The sequence below is a fragment of the Schistocerca serialis genome, chromosome 3 (genome assembly GCF_023864345.2).
Source record: "Schistocerca serialis cubense isolate TAMUIC-IGC-003099 chromosome 3, iqSchSeri2.2, whole genome shotgun sequence".
Taxonomy (NCBI): Eukaryota; Metazoa; Arthropoda; class Insecta; order Orthoptera; family Acrididae; genus Schistocerca; species Schistocerca serialis.
In genome coordinates this window covers 827954788-827977230 of record NC_064640.1, presented here as the reverse complement: position 1 = coordinate 827977230, position 22443 = coordinate 827954788, and positions in this window count along the sequence as shown.

Below are 22443 nucleotides of genomic sequence, written 5' to 3'. Positions count from 1 at the left end.
GCTTCAGGCAAATACCGGGATGGTTTGTTTGACACGGCAGGCCCGACTTCCTTCGCTATCCTACCCTAATCCGATGGGACCGACGACCTCGCGGTTTTTTCCCCTCTCCCAAATCAACCAATCGTCGTCAGGCTGCATCGTAATTATGACAACACATATTGTTTCCCCTCCTCGAGAAATTAGCACCTCTGCAGCTGGTAGGGTTGACCGTGGTTCTCCACAGAAGCGTCGCAGTCTTGACTTTGAAGAGGAATATTTCGTTACGTAGAAGAGAACCCGACGGCTGGTGCTCGAAAAATTGCCGGTATCATGGACTCCTGTAGAGGACACAAATCCGAACTCACTCCTCCTCTGGGTGCGTTCCGTAAAAGTGATCCTATCTTCAAACTTACATGGGTTCCCTATCAAATTTTTATGTACTAAGTACCTCTACAATACCTAGAAGCCCGTAATAGGAGTTGTGCAATACTCTGTTCATAATTACTGGATGTATACTGAAGAATACTCAGTACTGTAGAACACTCAGTATGATGTCGTTTATTGAAACTGAAATACACTTCTCGACCAGTCACTATATACACGCAAAGAAAACAAATAACATGTAGACGACTATTCATCAAGAGTGTCGGTGAGGTCCGTTGGAGCTGGTCCTAGCTCGGCGAGGAACTGGCTGTACTGCTGCTGCGCTGGCCTTATAAAGCCAGCGGAGGTCGGCGGAACTTTCCCTGTGTCTGTGAGGCGACCTCTGCAGAAAAGGTTCGCATTAGTCTCTAGCAAGTTCTGTTTATTTTGAAGAATTGTTTTCCTCTTTTTTGCGCCTGCAAGTGCTTGTGTATGTTATATGGTAAACAGGGGTGTCGTGAGTGTAATCTGCCTGGCAGGGGCTATCTGTGGCAGACGTAACATTCCTCCCTTCCAGGTGGGGGGGGGGGGGGGGCGGGGGGAGCCGCGCAAAAGATCGACGGCTGCTACGTCATGGAGATCTGTGGCTGTGGCTGTCTGGAGGAGGCTGTGGAGGCTGCCTCTTGGAGAATATGGTGCTGTACGTCCTGCGATGCGGGCTGACCGGCGTACTGGTTGTGATGACGGCATGTGTGGGACCAGTGGCATCGGTTCGTCTTCATCGGTGGCCATTGGCTGTTGGGGAGGCACTGAAGAGGGGCCTGGCAGCTGGTCCGTCGGCTGCGGCTGTTGTGTTGGTGGTGGTGCTGGTGGCGGCGACTGATGCCCTGAAATGTCACCCATGAAATGATGAGATGGCATTAGTGGAGGGGTCTGTGTAGGTGGTCCGGAATGGGTTGTAGAGGTGGCGGTGGTCTGTGTCGCAGGATGTGGTGCAGGTGGCGCAGGGTAGCGAGGACGCAATTTATTTCGATGGCGACGGACTATGTGGCCATCCAAGATGACATCAAAAAGTTGGCGACGCCGGGAACTCTGGATTACGGCGGGCAGCCAACCTGCGTTAGTGCCAAAACCTCGGGTCCAGACTAAGGAGCCAGGGAAGAATCAGGACTGTCCAGGAGGGATCTGAATTCTCGGAGAGGGCAAGAGAAGATGTAGGAGAGTCCTAGGTTGGTGGCCTTGGAGTGCTTCCGCTGGGCTTTAGTCCCCTATCGGAGTAGCTTGATAGGAACTGGGGAATAGCGTCAGAGCATCTTCAAGGGAGTGGTCTTTGGTATATTTGAGCATTTGTGTCTTGAAAGTTCTGACCAGGCGTTCTGCTTCCCCATTGGATTGGGGATGGAAGGGCGGGGTAAGAAGATGGTGGATGCCATTGTCGGTGCAAAAGGAGAGGAATTCCTGGCTTCGAAATTGTGGTCCATTATCTGTGACTATGGCTTTCGGTAATCCTTTCAAGTAAAATATTTTTGTGAGGGCTGATAAGGTAACATGCATGGTGATTTCTGAACACCGAATGACGTACGGGAAATGGGAAAATGCATCCGCGAATAGGAGCCATTGGTGGCCCAGAAATGGTCCCACAAAGTCAAGGTGGATGCGTTCTCAGGGACCGTTCGGCATAGGCCAGGGAAGGTATTTTTGGGGGGGACGGGGCAATTGTTGGGCACAGACGGTACAGCGCTGCACCATCTCTGTGATGTCAGATGTGAGGCCGATCCAAAAACATGCCTTCATGCAAGGGATTTGGTGCGAACGATCCCCCAATGCCCTTGGTAAAGAATGTGGAGGATCGTCGGCTGCAGGGATCTCAGAACGATGACCCTCAGTTCTGCTGAATCTAAGCGAAGGAGGACTCCATCCACCACCAAAAGCCGGGGACGGATGGAATAGTGCAACCGGAGGTGGCATTGATCCTGAGGAGGCGGCGAGGATGGCCAACCACGCAGAATGCGGTGTCGAACGACTCGGAGGAGGGAATCAGCTGTGGTGGCTGCAGCTACTTTGACAGCTGTAACTGGGAAATGCCTTCAGGGCCTCTTGGAGGTCATCATCAATCTGAAAAACGAGGAGGTCCAACAGGTCAAAAGCAGGGTCCGGACCTTATGGTAGACGTGACAAGGCATCCACGTTGGCGTGCTGGGAGGTGGTATGGAAATGCATGGTGTAGCGAAATTGGGATATGAACAACGCCCAGTGCTGGACACGTTGGGATGTTTTGGTCGGTAATCGCACGGAAGGCGCAAATAAAGAGAGGAGCGGTTTGTGGTCAGTAATAATGTGAAAGGACTTGCCATAGAGAAAGGGACAGAACTTGGAACAGGCAAAAACCATGGCAAGTGCTTCTTTCTCGATTTGGGAATATTTGATTTCTGCTGTGGAGAGAGCTTTTGAGATGTATGCTATGGAGCGCTCTGTGCCATCTGGCAATTTGTGGGACAAGACGGCGCCCACACCATACTCAGAGGCGTCCGTAAGAAGTATCAAAGGAAGATTTGGACCATAAGGCATGAGACATACAGCAGATTGGAGCTGCTGTTTGAGGGTATGGAAGGCGGTCTCGCAGACTGGTGTCCAACAGAATGGGACATTTTTGCGGCAGAGGTGGTACAGGGGTGCTGCCACTTGAGCTGCAGAAGGAACGAATTTCCTGTAATACCAAATATTGCCCAAGAAGAATTTCAAATGATGAAGGTCCCGGGGACTGGGCAGGTTGTTAATGGCGTCGATATAAGAGAAAGATGGAGAAATGCCATTCTTAGAAATGATGTGACCGAGATAGGAAACAGATTGTTGGAAAAATGAACATTTAGAAATATTACATTTCAGACCTGCAGTTCGGAGGCAGAGGAAGAGGAGGCGGAGGTTGGCTATGAGCTCCTCGGAGGAGGACCCTGTGACGACTATGTCGTCTAAGTAATTTATACAGCCGTGGATATCAGTGAGAAGTTGTTCAAGGTATCTTTGAAAGATTGCAGGAGCACTGGCTAAACCAAACTTGAGTCGGTTTAGTTTGAAGAGGCCAAAAGGAGTATTTGTAACAGTGTATTGTTGGGAGGAAAGATCAAGAGGAATTTGGAGATATGCTTCTGCTAGGTCGATTTTAGTAAAGTAGGAGCCCCCTGCCAATTTGCGAAAAAGATCTTCCGGTCGTGGAAGGGGATAGTCGTTAACGAGAAGCTGTGGGTTGACTGTAGACTTAAAGTCACCACAGAGGCGAAGGCGGCGGCCTGGCTTCTGCACGATGACTAAAGGCGTGGACCACAAGCTGAACCGCACCGGCTGGGGAACCCTTTCATCTTGAAGACGTTGGAGTTCTTCTTTGAGCGGCTGTTGTAGTGCCACTGGTGCCTGGCGTTCCCGGAAGTGGCGGGGCCGGGCAGTGGGACGGAGTTGGAGCGAGGCCTCAAAGTCCTTGGCGCAGCTTATGCCTGGTGAAAACAGGTCCTGGAATTCATTACAGAGTGCATCAACTTCAGAAAAAGGAACGTACTGATACTCTAGGTGACCATCGTCCACAATGGAAAATCCGAATAAGCGGAAGGCGTCCAGTCCGAATAAGTCTGCTGTGGATGAATTGTTGACAACCAGAAACGTGACTGGATGGTGAACCGATTTGTACTTGACTTGAGCCGTGAATTGTCCTAGGACAGCTATCCCTTGCTTATTGTACGCAAGTAGGCGCTTAGGGGCTGGAGGGAGGGGTGGTGAACCAATGGTGGCATATGAAGTGTAATTAATCAAGGATACTGCTGTGCCTGTGTCCACTTGCAGACGCAGAGGTTTGTCATTGATAGTGACGTCTATAAAAATTTTTGATGTCGACGAGTTGTCTACCCGGTTGACGTCCATTGGGGTGATGTTCCAGCCGTCTGGATATGGCCTGGGCTGACGGTTTCTGGAGAAGGGTGTTTTTGCGCGAGAAACGGACGCTAAATGGCCTTCCCTGCCGCAGTGTATACATTGCGCTCGGCGGTCTGGGCAATCTTCTCTATCATGTGTTGAATAGCAGGTGGGGCAGGAGGGCAGGCGGAGACGATCCCCACGACGACGTTGCTGGTTTTGCTGTTGCTGCAGTGGCTTCTGGCTCCGGCCAGGATGGTGCGACCCGGCATCTTGTTGTGCAGGCGGTGTCCGACCGCGGCGGCAGTAGGAGCGCTTCGTTGAGCCCTGGATTGCTGCGACGTCTTCGATGTCCATCGTGGCGTCGTCACGGATGGCTGCTACATCTGCCCAAGATTCCAGTCGACGATCGGCGGCTGTAGAAATTTAGAACTTACAGGCTAGTTCTACGACCTGCTCGAGGGACGGGTCTTCTAACTGGAGGGCGTCGTGGCGGAAAGCGGCGTCTGCCGCTGCTTGCATCAAGTGGTCCCGCACCATGTCATCACCGTATGATTCCTAGGAAAGATGTGTGTGAAACTTACATTTCCTGCTGAGACCTTGCAGCTCGGCGGCCCACTGGCGATAGGTCTGCTCGGGTTTCTTCCGGCATTGGTAGAACTCGATGCGGGCTGCGAGGACATGATAGCGTTTGTAGCAAGCATTCAACGTCGCACAGATGGCGGTGAAAGTGAGGGAGTCGGAGTCCAGCGGCTGTAGTTTCGTGAGCAGCACATACATCTTCGATTGGGTCCATGACAAGAAAAAAGGGCGCTGCCTGTCTTCTTGGGTGACTTGATGAATCGTTCGTATGTTTCGTATGTTTCCCATTCCTCAACTTCCTCTTTTAATGCTTGGAACGGAGGTGGCTTCGCGGTACGGTAGAGGCTTCGGATTTCAGCGATCATTTGTGTCTGAGTTTCCAAAAACTGGTGCAGAAGTCCTTGAAAGAATTGTTGCCATTCCGTAGGTGATGCTGTCGTAACCATGATGTTCGTCGATTCGTTCCACTATACTCGTCGCCACTGAAGAATACTCAGTATTGCGAACACTCAGTATAATGTCGTTTATTGAAACTGAACTATACTTCTCGAACAATCACTATATACACACAAAGAAAACAAATAACATGTAAACGACCATTCATCAAGAGCGTTGGTGAGGTCCGTCGGAGCTGGTCCTAGCTCGGCGAGGAACTGGCTGTACTGCTACTATGCTGGCCTTATAAAGCCGGCGGAGTACTCCAACTTTCTCTGCATCTGTGAGGCGACCTCTGCAGAAAAGGTTCGCATTAGTCTCTAGCATGTTCTGTTTGTTTGGAATAATTGTTTTCCTCTTGGTTGCGCCTGCAAGTGATTGTGAATGTTATATGGTAGACAGGGGTGTCGTGAGTGTAGTCTGTCTGGCAGGGGCCGTCTGTGGCAGACGTAACATATACAGAAAGATAACTTGCAAAACGTAAGTAGGATACCAGCGAGCGCTCAGGCCAAGATAACGATATTATCACATCCAGTGTCATGTTACGCATCCGGTGTCAGGTTATCCATTTGGTCTCCTTGCTTCCCCTACTCCATATCCCTCGCAAAATCACCTTGAATTGATCACGGTCACACAGGGAACTCACCCAGGCAATTGTACTATTTATATTCAAGGTGAGGACGTAAATATATAGTCGTCAGATGTCACAAAAGTGGCGGCAACCCCCTGTCCTCCTACCCTCACCTACCGCCCCTCTGGGCCAATGAGAATCATGCAACCCCTCTACATCTTCATCTTTTATAACTAGTACACTTTTTTGTAGCAGGAGTTAATAACAGTTTCGTAGTACGTAGCACCACCAGAGACCACACCTAGGCAGAAATGTAAGAGCACTCGGAATTCTTTGTTTTCAACTAGTTTACCCATTTTATTTTGTTTTCTATCACACAAGATTCACCCCTCTGTTCCCTACGTCATGATGCTCCCAGAAACACGTTCTCAACTCCATCTTTTACAACTGGTACAGCTGGGTGGGCACCACAGATTGTAGGCTCCGTTTGTTTATTCATAACAAATGACGTCACTCGAGGTCTATTTGTTAGTAACAAATTAATATTTCAAGGCACCAGCAGACGGCACACCCAGACAGTTACGTAATTTTCTCATTTTTCCAGAATTTTACCTATTACGAGAATTATGTGTGTCAACATCGTGCCACGACGTAGCGTCACCACGTCGCATCATGAGCTCCATCGTGTCGCGTCGATGTGATGATGCCCTCGGTATCTTCTACATCTACATCTATATCTACGTAATCACTCTGCTATTCAAATAAAGTGCCTGGAAGATGGTTCAATGAACCACCTTCAAGCTGTGTCTTTACCGTTCCACTCGCGAACGGCGGGCGGGAAGACCAAGCACTTAAATTTTTCTGTACGAACGCTTATTTCTCTTATTTTATCGTGATGATCATTTCCCCCTGTGTAGGGGAATGTTTTCGCAATTGGAGGAGAAAACCAGTAATTGAAATTTCATTAGAAGATCCCGTCGCAACGAAAACTGTCTTTGTTTTAATGATTGCCACTCCAATTCATGTATCATGTCTGTGGCACTATCCCCCTATTTCATTATAATACAAAACAAGCTGCCCTTCTTTGAACTTTTTCAACGTTATCCGTCAGTCCCACCTGATGCGGACCCCACACCGCACAGCAGTATGCCGGAATAGGGCGGACAAGCCTGGTGTAAGCAGTCTCTTCAGTAGACCTGTTGCACCTTCTAAGTGTTCTGCCAATTAATCGCAGTCTTTGGTTTGCTCTACCCACATCATTATCTATGTGATAATTCCAATTTAAGTTATATATAATTGCAGTCCCTAAGTATTTAGTTGAATTTACAGCCTTCATATTTGTGTGACTTATCGCGTAATCGAAATTTTGCGGATTTCTTTTAGTACTCATGTGAATAACTTCACATTTTTCTTTATTCAGGATCAATTTCCACTTTTCGCACCATACAGATATCGTACTTAAATCATTTTGCAATTTGTTTTGGTCATTTGATAATTTTACAAGACGGTAAATGACAGCCTCATCAGCAACAATCTACTACGGCTACTCAGATTGTCTCCTATGTCGTTAATATAGATCAGAACATTAGAGGGCCTATAGCTCTTCCTTGGGGAACGCCGGATATTACATCTGTTTTACTCGATGACTTTCCGTCTATTACTACGAACTGTGACCTTTGTGACAGGAAATCACGAATCCAGTCGCACAACTGAGGCGATGTTACATAGGCACGCAGTTTGGTTAGAAGACGCTTGTGAGGAACGGTATCGTAAGCCTCCTGAAAATCTGAAAATATGGAATCAATTTGACATCCCCTGCAAATAGCACTCATTACTTCATGAGTATAAAGAGCTAGTTGTGTTTCAGAAGAACGATATTTTCTGAATCCGTGTTGACTATGTGTCAATAAATAGTTTTCTTCGAGGTTCAGATGGTTCAAATGGCTCTGAGCACTATGGGACTTAACTTCCGAGGTCATCAGGCCCCTATAACTTAGAACTACTTAAACCTAACTAACCTAAGGACATCACACACATCCATGCCCGAGGCAGGATTCGAACCTGCGACCGTGGCGGTCGCACGGTTCCAGCCTGTAGCGCCTAGGCCCGCTCGGCCAACCCGACCGGCTTTCTTCGAGGTACTTCATGGTCTTCGATCACAGTATATGTTCCAAAATCCTACAGCAAATCGAAAAATTCCCATTTATGTACTATTGCTAAGCCACCACACCATTACCAGTGTGTGACGCCGTACTATCCGAAACGAACACACTGACAGAAATGGTACGTAGTGTCGATGACATCACAGAGAATTCTTTAAGCACTACCGATTCTAACCAGAGATATTGTATATGAAATGTCAGACTTCATTACTAGATTGTCTAACGTCATAGTAAAATTCTGATACCTCCAGTCAAAGATACTGAATTTTCAGCACTGTGCTACAAAATGCACCTCTAGAGAGTTGTTCAGTATCCGTAACAACTCCAACGAAAATCATGTCGTCTGCAGTGTAGCCCTCCCCTTATACCCTGAAGTGTGGGTGTGTAGACACGTACGCCATTGCTTGCGGTCACAGAGTCCGGCAACGTTGCGATGTAAGCCCACTGGTCTAGCGCCTGACATTGCTGCAGTTCCGAATGAGGGATCGCCGGGCTTCGGTAATATCGGCAAACAGGTCCAAAGCTGTAGGTGGAAATTTCATAGACTGGTGCAACACAAACCGTTCTCCCCCCGCTATTCGCTGGATAACGCGGGTCCGATATGGAACTCCTCGTACAATCGTGATCACCAGATCGCGAAATGGAGTGTCCCACAACTCCCCAGGAGTCGTAGAGAAATTTGCACAGTGTATCTGTAATCACCTCGATATGGTAGCTGGCACAAATGACACTCAGTCATTCTAGGCAGAAGATATCCCACCACAGCAAAACCTGTCGTAACTCACCGACGCCTTTGTGGATAATCGCTGCTTACAATTTAAGCACCAAGTATATCCCTCACCACCAACTTTTCTTCCTGGGCCAATCAGAACTATAATCCCGCTAATACCCCCAACCGTTCTGCTTCTAAAATTAACGTGGGTACTCCTTTTTCAGCCAGATAGAACATTCGTATTTTGATAAAATAATACCCATACTCTAGACTTAAGTCCGTAGTACAACGCTTATGCGATCTCTGCAGTAGTAGTAAACGACTCAAAAGAAGGATATTAGTGTTTAGCGTCCCGTCGACAACGAGGTGATTAGAGACGGAGCACAAGCAAGGATTAGGGAAGGATGGAGAAGGCAAGCGACTGTGCCCTTTCGAAGGAACTACCCCGGCATTTGCCTTAAGTGATTTTGGGAAACCACGGAAAACCTAAATCAGGATGGCCGGACGCAGGTTTCAACTGTCATCCTACCCATGCGAGTCCAGTGTGCTAACTAGTAAACGGCTCAAAATAAATTTTTTTTCCGAGCTCGCATGAACGGCATGAATTTGCGTAATAGGGTTCCAAATTAATTTTGTAGACAGATAGTTATATTTTGCACACGTCAAACACAGTTAGACGATTATCTTTATTGATATCGAAAACATATGAGTAAAGAGTTCATATGACCGTGCTTTCGGTGATAACCTGTAAGTGTGGTTGTAATTACACTCTTTTTATGTGAATACTCGAAAGCCAAGGGTAGGTTGGATGCGACTTCATTCTCTGTATACATGACGGCATATTAATGGAGGTACTTCATTTTAATGATACCCTGCCCACTTTACAGCAACGAAGTAGTTGTTTATTTAAATTATAATAACGCTGGAGCTCACAAGCAGACAGATGTAGCTATCGTGACAACCCTGACGATTAAGTTTACACTCTCTCACCACACAGCGCTATAGCGCTGGGATCCTAAGCAATATCCACGCCGACGGCGCTTTAGACCATCCTTACCAAACACGCTTTCACTCACCATGAAAACACGCCATTATATATGTTTCGAAAGCACAACTGAACCAGCCGGAGAGAACTTTCAACAAAAAGAGTAAATGTATGATAAATGGGGTTAAAAATTAGCAAACGTCAAGCAGTTGTATTAGGAGCTAATCTGAGTCATGTAGATAAAACTTGTGCTACCCACGTTGCCTATAGAGACCTTTTTTATACTTTATCAGCAAACTTCTCATGATTCGCCTATAGTAGTACCAATATGCAATCAATGTGTTTCGATTCTAAAATGATACAATTATACACTGCATTTATTTTTTACGATTCCACGATTTATAGCTTGCAACTAAAATGTATTAGGTTGAAAACTGCCAGAGTATTCAGAATAAAATAATAATACCGTTCTCTCTCACACACTCACATGGAACTAATGGGAGTATGATAATTTGCCGGCCTTGTGGCCGAGTGTTTCTAGGCGCTACAGGCTGGAACCGCGCGACTGCTACGGTCGCAGGTTCGAATCCTACCTCGGGCATGGATGTGTGTGATATCCTTAGATTAGTTAGGTTTAAGTAGTTCTAAGTTCTAGGGGACTGATTACCTCAGATGTTACGTCCCATAGTGCTCAGAGCCATTTGAACCAAAGTATGGTAATTTCATCCTGTCTCTTCAGAACGCACCATCGTTCCACTAGTTACGCAAGGGTGCTATCATTAGCCCTCTTATGTTTACTCTTCGCAACTCCCCTCGACCTTTTACATCATCTGCATAATGATTTTTGTTTCCTACGTATATCTGAAACGCCATGTCTCTCCATCCCTCTGTATATATACACTGGTGTCCAAAATTAAAGCAACAAACGGAAAGTTTGCAAGCTTGCTTTTATTTCGCCACATAACAGTATAACAGGTGACAGTAAAGTAAAAAAAAAAACGCAAATAATTCAGTACGTAAACAACTGCAACATGCATAACGGTAGACAAAACTGTTCTTCCTGTTTTCCAACTTAACGTATTTGCACACACATTTAGACGACTAGTTAATGTGAGCCTGACAACGAAAGGGTATGCTGTGGATGCTGCCATCAGTCTCATGTTGAGGCAATAACGCCCATTCTTCCTGCAGAGATGCTCACAGTCTTGGTGAGTGGTCGGTGGATGCTGGCGTGATACTAGCCGTCTCCCCAGTACATCCCAGATATGCTCTGTGGGATTCAAATCGGGAGAGCGAGCAGGCCGAGCCATGCGTGCAATATCTTCCGTTTCCAAGAAAACATCAACCACCCGCCCTCTGTAAGGTCGAGCATTAGCGTCTATCAATAGGAAGTCTGGGCCAACAGTACCTCGCGTCAACAGCAAATGAGGTCCCAAGATCACGTCACGATACCTGACAGCAGTTAAAGCTTGCCGATTCACCCGTACAATTTCATGAATAGGGGTTCGAGTGGTAAACATAATCTCTGCCAACACCATTAGGGATCCTCTTCGATATCGGTCTCTTTCCACATTGTCTGGGTCCCGAAACTGTGTTTCACGTTCCCTCAAAATGCAAAGCCATCGAGGACCAGTCCCCAGGCTAAATTGAGACATATCTGTGAGAACAACATTGGGCCATTCTTCGACCGCCCAGTTGGCGTGTTAGTTACTCCACCCTAGACGTTATCTTCTGTGAAGACGCGTCAGAGGTAGACATACAGCAGGTCTCTGACAATAAAGGCCACTCTGCCGAAGCCTTCTGCACGCCGTTTGACTCCATACAGTACCTCCAGCGCATGCTGCGAGCTCACATGCCAGTCACTATGCAGTACCAAGGCGGTACTGTCGTGCCCTTAAAGCCAAATGACGGTCCTCTCTTCTGAAGTCATACGTGGTCAGCCCTGCCCTGGTCTTCGGGATACAGTTTCGGTCTCTATAAATTGTCGGCACGTCCACGAAACAACAGAACGATTCACACATCATTTTGCGACTGTCCTGCTTCCGTTCTTTCTACGGACGTCCACCGCAGACAATCTGGTAAGCATATTCTGTGTGCCATACTGCACCGTCTGTGACTGTGTACGCAGCGATTGTGGATGTGGGACTACCCGGCAAACATCACCTCGTTTCCTAGATGGCGTTACGTCATCTTTGGCAAGATTGTCCGTTGACCAGGATGCCATCTTCCGTGGAGAACAGGATTGTACGGACATATGGTTGACATTTTGTACGTTTATATCGTGAAAAAGACACAGGACGGGGAAATAACGGTATGTTGCTTTAATTTATTCCAACTGATCTATAATGAGTTCACTTTCTCTCAACCTTGAGCACAGATCTCAGCCAATTTGGAGACAGATTGTGTAGTGGTTGTAATAGCTCACTCATCCAGAGCTTTCTAGCTAAGCATCCAAAACATATCTCCAGATGCTCTGATCTGCTGCTTACGTCAGTACACAGTCACAGACGGTGTAGTATGGCACAGAGAAGATGCCTACCAGACTCTCTGCGGTGGATGGCCATAGAAAGAACGGAAGCAGGACAGTCTCAAACGAATGTGGCCCGATGGCCTAGTGTGAATCGTTCTGTTGTTTCTCGGACGCGTAAATGCAGATATCTCCTGTATGAGCATTTAATATCCAGATTATTTACCGAATTTTTGACCCTTTCTATATTTTTGACATTTATCTACTTTTCCATGTGTAAGTGTACAAATATAAATATGTTCTTATTGTTTACATGAGCAGATATGGTCCCCTCTCCCAAATCAACCAACCAAGACCAGACAGAGCTTGCTATTTTTTTTTTGTGCCATCCACCTTCGTTACAGAGCCTCAACCCATCCAGGGTATATACTTAGTCTTCCAAAGTCCTCCAAATGGTAACTCTAAGTGCCATTACCAACGGTAGAAAAACACACACACACACACACACACACACACACACACAGACAAACGTTAATGTATTTCTTTTGCAGGTACTGTGTTGACGTTATTCTGCTGTATACACACAGTAATGCCAGTTTGCGTATTGGTTTCCAGCAGGAATCACCACTCCTTCCCTCCACCGACGACCAAGGCATCTAGAGAGGCAAGATGAAATTGTCATACTACCATAGTTCTGCTAGTGTGTGAGGGAACGGTAGTGTTACTTTATTCTGAACGCTGTGGCATTCTCCAAGCCAGTACATACTAGTTGCACATTATATGCTTTTGTAATCGAAAAAATAGTTGGATGCAGTGTAAACTGGTATCATTTCAGAATCGAAACACACTGATTGAGTGTTGACGTTACTATAGGCGAATCATGAGAAGTTTGCTGACAAACGACGAAACAAAGGGATTCTGTGCGCAACATGTATAGCATTAGTTTGATATATAATACATGACGTAGCTCCTAATATTACTGTCCGCAGCTCGTGGTCGTGCGGTAGCGTTCTCGCTTCCCGCGCCCGGGTTCGATTCCCGGCGGGGTCAGGGATTTTCTCTGCCTCGTGATGACTGGGTGTTGTGTGATGTCCTTAGGTTAGTTAGGTTTAAGTAGTTCTAAGTTCTAGGGGACTGATGACCATAGATGTTAAGTCCCATAGCGCTCAGAGCCATTTGAACTACTTGAACCTAATATTACTGCTTGGCGTTTGTCTATTTTTTTAAACCCATTTATCGTATGTTTAGCCTTTTCATACAGTGTTCTCTCCGGCTGTATCAACTGTGTCAAATTTACTGATTTCGAGACATATACAAAGTAGTGTCTTGGTGGAGAGCGAAAGTGTGTCGACGAAGGATAATTTGAGGCGCCGTCGGCGTCGATACTCCTTCGTGTCTCATTGCTTTAACGCTATGTTGTTGGATAGTCTGAACTTAATCGTTCGGGTCATCTCGATTGCTATATCTGACTGCTTGTGACCTTCCGTATCTACTCTGTCTCACATTTTACCGTCATGTGTTATTATAATTAAAATAAACAATTACTCTCTTGCTATGAAGTGGGTAAGGTGTCTTTAAAGTGAATTTCCTCCTCTAGTATACCGCTATGCGCACTGCAAATAAACTCGCATCCACCCTACCTTTAGCCGTGGTGTATTCTCGTAAAAGTACTGTCATCTGGAGTCTCTACTAACACGTTTTTGTTATAAGTATGGATAATCAACTAACCGGGTTTGACGTGTACAAGATATTATCTACCTGTCTATAATTTTAATTTGGAAATCGATTACGCAATCTCATGCTGGTGGTGCAAGCACGTATAAAAATGTATTCCGAGCCATTTAAGACTGCTACAGTGGTTGCGTAAATATTGGACTAAGGAGTTAACCCTCGCAGTGGCAGGGGGGTGGGGATGGTTACTTTTTGCTTACCTCTTGAAAATGTTGTAATCTAATCAGATATTTTACATTCTAAAGTTTGAAAAAATGTTTTTAAGGGTTCTGCTACCATATTCCATACATATTTTGTGGTGTCACCGCCAGACACCACACTTGCTAGGTGGTAGCCTTTAAATCGGCCGCGGTCCGTTAGTATACGTCGGACCCGCGTGTCGCCACTATCAGTGATTGCAGACCGAGCGCCGCCACACGGCAGGTCTAGAGAGACTCCCTAGCACTCGCCCAGTTATACAGCCGACTTTGCTAGCGATGGTTCACTGACTACATACGCTCTCATTTGCAGAGACGACAGTTTGGCATAGCCTTCAGCTACATCATTTGCTACGACCTAGCAAGGCGGCATATTCAGTTACTATGTCTTCTGAACAGATAATATTGTGACTCATGTACCGTCAAGAGCGACGTTCATCATTAATGGATTAAAGTTAAGCATCCAACTAATTACGTCCGCTTTCTGAATTCTAATTCCTTGTCATGTTCCAGACCTCACGTCAGTATAGTTCTTCCCTCCTCACGCCAGCCAGCGTGAGCTAAAACGCGTGCATTTCGGCCTCCTCTAGTAACACGGTGTTGGATCTTCTGTCAACACAACATATTTTATATTTTTCTGTTAAAGTTAATACAAAAATTTAATTCTCAATAGCAGATCTCAGTTTCACCAACGAATGTTGTATTGAATATTTCCTGGTTCAGGGCGTTACTTGCACATCAATTTCTCTTTAAGAAGTACGTTTAGAGTAAAAAGTTACCAAGAATGAACTAAATCTGAATTTCTTAATTCTTTTTGTGGTGATCACGATGATGGAACTGCTTATTGTTGAACTTGCACTGATATTGCTAAGAGTATTCTGAAAGGTGTTCTCAGGTGCTGGACCCTGCATTCAGATCAGTAACTCTTTAAAATAACATGTTGCCAATAAAAGTCAAGAATTAACGAATTTTGTTTTTGTTTTAATTTTATTCGGGTGAGCATAAAGTACCTCCTATCCCACTTGGTAATGCGCGTTATCAAAACATCTTCATATTGATAGGATTAAGTCTAGATTATACGTAGTATTTCATCAAAATACACGTCTTAGTTCCACTTAAAACTCTATCAAAGTCATCCATATACTACTGTCCTAGGACAGCGTTATCAGGTTGTTCTGTACGGTTGTCGGGCTTGGGAGCTGTATTTCACATTTGTATAGACACGTGAGCTGGTTCTTTAATAAGTACAGACCGATAACTATCCATATTTGGTGTGCCGAGGAGCATTATGCATGTTCCTCGTCATTGCTGGACTCCACGCTCCTATCCCACGATTCTTTGGTGTCCACGTCACAGCACACGCAATATAGTGTGAATTCAATCACATGTAGAAGATCATGTGACTGGAAGTCTCGCCATCATGACCTATACCTGATGGTTTTTCGCTACTACAGTGAATAATCATCGTTAGTAAAAAGCATTTGCTGTTGGTGGTCATATTGTCATGTTATCACGCAATTCACTGTTTGTGTACCACTTTTACGATACTAACGCAGACTGCCAGAGCAATGCATACTCAGCAACGTGTTTCCATACCCGCCATAAGTTTGGTGAGATATTTTGTGGTAAAGGATTCCATTCCTCCACGAGGGCGGTACAACTGATGGATGGTTGTTGGCGCATGTGGATGTGCTGCAAAACGAGTATTTTTCCCCAGCGCATATCACACTTGCTCGATGGGATTTAAGTTGGGCGAACGGGCAATCCAGTGCAGGATCCAATACCACATCTCGATACTATACTTAAAAGAAGCTAGGTGCTGTATGCCTATAGTTTTAACGTGGAAATCTATTTTGGAAAGGTTCAATTTCCACATGACAGTCTTCTCCTCCAGAACCAAGACTCTGAACTAGCTTTACATGCTTTCGCAGCTATAGCTCGCGGAAGCGTCGGCTTTTCAGATGTCATGGTCCCACTACACAGTGCTAAAGTCAGTATGCTGTTACCTACGATCAGTCTTCAATTCAATTGTTATTTATCGCATACGTGACATGTTTAGGATTGCCGTGGTGTGTTACGTCAAACTACGAGATTTTATAGCCTAAGACCCTTACCATGTTGGTTTAACGGATGTGGGTTATACGTACCGCAAGACAAGTTCCACAAAAGCCTATTTTACTGTCTGTCCAGTGCTTACGTATGTATGATTCCGAACAAAATCTCTCTCTCTCACTCACACACACTCACACACACTCACACACACTCACACACACACACTCACACACACTCACACACACTCACACACACTCACACACACTCACACACACTCACACACACTCACACACTCTCACACACTCTCACACACTCACACACACTCACACACACTCACACACAGTATAGGAGCCTCTCACAAAAAAACGGTGCTAGAGAGAGGATCGCTCTATTTTCTCTTATCTTACGTTGATTCTGAATGTCGGTTCTCAGTAGTGTTTTCGAGCATGTTGATTGACGGTATTAGTAACAAGTCCAGCATTACGTTACTGGTTTTATGGAGAATTCACCCGCTTAATACATGATCTGGTGATCGCGAACGTACGATGAGTTGCATACCGTACTGGTATTATCCAGCGAATATAGGGGGGTAGGGGAGAGCGGTAACCGGCCGATGTGGCCGAGGGGTTCTAGCCGCTTCAGTCCGGAACCGCGCTGCTGCTACAGTAGCATGTTCGAATCCTGCCCCGGGCATGGATGTGTGTGATATCCTTAGGTTAGTTATGTTTAAGTACTTCTAAGTCTAAGGGGCTGATGATTTTACATGTTAAGTCCCATAGTGCTTAGAGCCATTTGAACCAGAACCATTTTTGGGAGAGCGATGTGTATTTGCACCAGATTTTGATATTTTCACCGACATCTTGATATGTTTGCCGTCATTAACAAGGACGGGAGATCCATAATCCAGAACTGATACAGCAGCAGTGTTAGGCACCAGACAGCTGTGCATTATATCGCAAATTTATCGACCATTGCTTGACACTGTGTCCACAAGCTTCGACGTTCGCGAATTCAAGCCGCACGTTGCAGTCTGAGGGGACGGGCTACTCTGCAGACGGTGTGATTTCCACTAGGGTTGTTACGTATTTTGCAGTGCTGTGCTACAAATACAGCAGGCCTTTCTTTGGTTGGCGACATCAGAATATTTCTATGACGTCACACAAACCTGTTATGTAGTGTGGTATCTCTTAAACACTCTTTGTTAAGAAATCGGTAGTATAGAACTCTCTATGACGTCATCGACATGACGTCTATTTCTGCCAATGTGTTCGTTTATAACACCATGACGTCACACACTAGTAATGGAGTGGTGGCTTGGCAATGAACATGAACGTGGAGAATGCTGAGAGCATCATCACATCTATGTGACACGATGGACGTCATGATGCTACGTGGTGATGGGACGTCGTGACACAATGTTGACACACACAACTCGGGTAATATGGTAAAATTGTGGAAATACGAGAATAATTATATATCTGCCTGGGTGTGTTGTCTGCTGGATTCTCAAAATAATAATTCGTTATTAACAAATATACCTCTAGTGACCGAATTTGTTATTAACAAAACACACATCCTACAACCTGTGGTACGCACTCAGGTGCCTCAGTTATAAAAGATGAAGGTGGGGAACGTGTCTCAATATCGCTAGCATCTAATTCAGGACCTTACAGCGTTGAGATTGTCTGGGAGAATCATGAGGTCAGGAACAGACGGTGCATCTTGCCTAACTGGAAAAAATACAAAAGGGGCAAAATGTGTAAAATGCGCTAAAATATGGAATTACGAGAGTACTTACATATCTGCCTGGATTTGGTCTCTGCCGGTGTGACGTAATATTGTTATTAACAAATAAACACATCCTCTTCATATGTTGTCCAGCTACAGAATAGCTCGTTTCACACAAGTGTCCCAGTTATCATTGGTCCAGAGGGAAGGCAAGGGAAGGGAATGGAAGGGAAGGGAAGGGAAGGCCAGGGTAAGGGAGGGGTGGAGAGGGGAAGGAAAGGGTGTTCCGCCGTTTTTATAACACGTGACTATTATATAATTACGTCATGACCTTGAATAAAGTTGCACAACGGCCTGAGTGATTCCCCAGGGTGACCTTGATCAATTTCTAGTGGTTCCCCAAGGGAGGAGGAGTGGGGGTATGAAGTAGACAAAGTGTGTGACCTGCCACCGGATGTGGTACATGACACTGAATGTGGTAAGATCGTTATCTCGGCTTGCACCGGGCGTGCTATCCTAACGTACCTCCCGTTTAGAGCAGAAAATACTGTTATATGTGGAACTCACAAGACTGTTTGGCTAACGTACTCTTTACCATAATGACGACGGTAGTCGTAAAAATTGCTTTCATCACTTTCCTATGAAGTTACCATTTACTAAAATATCACTGAATTAAGTTGCAGCAAAACTATTAGATTGTGTGCCTTTGATGTGAAATAGCTGCGGTATTGCTTAATTTAAAATAAAGAGCATATATTTGCTAACGTTAATTACGACGGCGTGCTGAAAAGTAATGCATTCGAATATTTCATGTGAAAAATCTTAATGCTTTTTAAATAAAACAAACGTTGTTAACATTCTGCATCTTTATTCTTCACATCTACATGTTTATTTCTCAACATAGTCACCCTGGCGACGAACACATTTCTCCCAACGAGAGACCAGTTTGTTAATACCGTCACTAAAAAAAGGTTTGACTTTGTTATCAGGGCCACAGTCACCTTTGCTTGCACCGATTCATCACTGTCAAAGTAAAGGCCTCGAAGGTGTTCTTTAAGTTTCGGAAACACATGAAAATCGGATGGGGCCAAATCGTTACTTTATGGTGGATGATCGGTGACAGTGAACCCAAAGCGTCGGTGTTGCAGATGTCGAAACGCTCGTGCGTGGTCTGGTATTATCATCCTTGAGGGAGAGGGTGCTCCGTGTGTGGACGAACTCTTCGAATTCGTACTTTCGATTACAACACGCTGTTTCTCACGCACCCACATGCACAGAGGTGACAAAAGTCATGGAGTACCTCCTAATATCGTGTCGGACATGCTTATTGCCGGCAAAGAAATCGACGTGGCATGCACTGAAGAAGACGTTAGAAGTCCCCTGCAGAAATATTGAGGCATGATGCCTTTATAGTCGCCCATGGTTGCGAAAGTGTTGCCCATTCAGGATTATGTGCACCAACTGATCTCTCAATTGTGTCCCATAAATGTTAGATAGGATACATGTCAGGTGATCAGGGAGGCCAAAGCATTCACTCGGATTGTCAAGAACGTTCTCAAATAAATCGCGAACAATTGTGGCCCGGTGGCATGGCACACGGTCACCAAAAAAATTCGATCTTTGTTTGGGAATATGACGTTCGTGAATGGCTGTAAATTGTGTACAAGTAGCTGAACATCCAGAGGACCCAGTCCATCCTAGAAAAACACAGCCCACACCATTATGGGACCACCACCAGCTCTAACAGTGCCTTGTTCACAAATTGGGTTCATGGCTTTGTGGGGTCTGTGCCGCACTTGGGCTCTATCATCAGCTCATACCAACTGAAATTGGGACTGATGTGACTAGGCCACGGTTTTCCAGGCTATGGTCCAACCGATATGGTCAAGAGCCCAGGAGAGGCGCTGCTGTTAGTAAAAGCACTCGTGTTTGTTGTGTGCTGCCGCAGCCCATTACGCCAGATTTCGCCGCCTTGTCCTAACTGATAAGTTCATCACAAACCTTTTCACATCAGTCACCGGAGAACAAATGACAGCTCAGCCAGTGCACTGCCCTTTTATACCTTGTGTACCGGTGCGTGATTCTACCGCCATCTGTATATCTGCATATCAGTATCCCATTACTTCAGTCACCTGTAGGTACGTTACCACCGCCATGTTACACGCTACAATTCGGAGTCGTCTAGCGGCAGGTTACATCTTGCGTTGAGGAGCGGAAAAGTTGTCGGAGTAATACACATGACATGTAATACGTATACCGATATTGAGAACAGAATAATAAAATTCAGTGATATATTTTTCAGCATGCCCTCGTATTTTTCACAGATTTACATAGTAATCTGTAACAAACCAGCCTTTACTGGCACATCTAAAAGTGAAGTGCTTCTGTAGCTTGTAACCCGATTCCAGCTACATTTTTGTGCCGTGCAAACGTTGCGTGAAACATGTAACGAATTACCATTGACCTACCGGCGCGATGTACTGCTGTGTCGGTATGCCTGCCGGCTGTTGTCTATGCCCGACCACCCCTCTCACAAGTCCTTCTTCGCCGATTCTCTCGACCGTCAGTACGAGTCGTATGTGTCTGCCCTGCTGCCCCCCGGAGTCCGCTTCCGTCGCCTGCTTTGACAATTGGATTTTGCCCTCCCTACCACCTTCAGAGAGGGTGAGAACCCGACACCACCTTGGCTCCAGGCTCCGGGTCATATTTATCTCGACCTCAGCTCACTCCCGAAGGAGGGTACTCCGGCTGCATTGTATTGCTCACGGTTTGTCGAACTTCGTGCTCGCCTTGCCGGTCACACCTTTATTTACAGCGATGGCTCCAAAACTGACGATGGTGTCGGCTGTGCCTTTGTCGTCGGGGCCACCACCTTTAAATACCGGCTCCTCGACCAATGTTCGAGCTTTACGGCCGAGCTTTTTGCTCTCCATCAGGCCGTTCAGTATGCCCGCCGCCACCGCCATTCATCGTACGTACTCTGCTCTGACTCACTCAGTGCTCTTCAGAGCCTTGGAACTCCCTATCCGGTCCATCCCTTGATTCAACGGATACAGCAGTCCCTCCATTCTTTCGCTGATAATGGTGGTTCTGTCAGCTTTCTGTGGGTTCCCGGACATGTAGGAGTGCCTGGGAATGAGGCTGCGGATGCTGCAGCCAAGGCTGCAGTCCTCCTGCCTCGGCCAGCCTCCCACTGTGTCCCGTCATCTGACGTTCGTGGGGATGTATGTAAGAGGCTTGTGTCGTTGTGGTGGGATGCTTGGTCATCCCTCCGAGGAAACAAGCTCCGGGCAGTAAAACCGCTCCCAACTGCTTGGACAACATCCTCCCGACCATCTCGGCGCGAGGAGGTCCTTCTGACCAGGTTGCGGATTGGGCATTGCCGGTTTAGCCACCGCTACCTGCTCTCCGGTGACCCGGCCCTGCAGTGCCCTTGTGGTCAGGAATTAACAGTGCGCCATGTTTTATTGTCGTGTCCCTGTTTTAGTCAATTTCGTGTTGTCCTGTCCCTGCCATCTACTTTACCGGATGTTTTAGCTGATGACGCTCGAGCAGCTGCTCGTATTCTGCGTTTAATAACTTTAACTGGCTTGTCCAAAGACATTTAACCTTTTTACTTATTTTATCTGCATCTTTGTCAGGTCCTTCTGGTGTCCCCCCATCCCCTTGAGTTTTAACAGATTCCATGTGCTCTAACAACAGTGACTGGGCGCTAATGACCTCAGCAGTTGAGCGCCCTTAAACCCAACCAAAAAAAAAAAAAAAACCTCTAGAGCCCTCCAACCAGCTTGGAATTTTAACGATCTAACGCGCCAATTGGATAGAATTTGGCTCGATATCCCTCAGTAGGAAATCCAACAATTTCATCAGTCAGAGCCAAGTAGAATAACTAATTGTATAAGGGTCAGAGCTGGACCAACACATTATTGACTTCATCAACTTGAGATCATTCTCATGTATAAATCACCAAATTTTTCTGAAATTGTAATTGTTTGTTTTTGTGTACATGTAAAACTCATCTAGCGATTACCGGCCCATTCGGATAACTCCTTCGAGGTGCCAATTTTTTTTCTCTTGGAGTGTACAGGATGATTATAATTAAAGCTAAACTTTCAAAACGCTATAGAAATAAAACCACTGGTCTGAATGACGTCAAATTGCAGCGGAATATTTTCGGAGAATGGAGGAAACGTATGCCAGAAGAAAAAAATAGTGTGAAAATTGATCAATAGATGGCGCTGTACGTGTCAGAATATGTAAATGAAAACATCTGGCATGCGCACGAGCCATTGCACACGGTTTTTCCTCCTTTCGCTTCTGGGACGTTCGCCGTGACAGTCTCAATGCAGGGTCGCGCTCTGCTTGTAAAGTTGTATTACAAGAATGATGAGTGTGCATTCGTCGCTCTGCAGAAGTTTCGGACACTGAAGAGTTTGAAAAAGGCGTTGGTCCTATGACTGCCGTGGGTCTGGAGAAACTGATTCGAAAATTCGAAAAGACGCTTTCTTTTCGTGTGCAGCCTAGTAGAGGGAGGAAATGAATTTATTCGACGTCAGTGGAAGCAGTGGCCACAGCAATG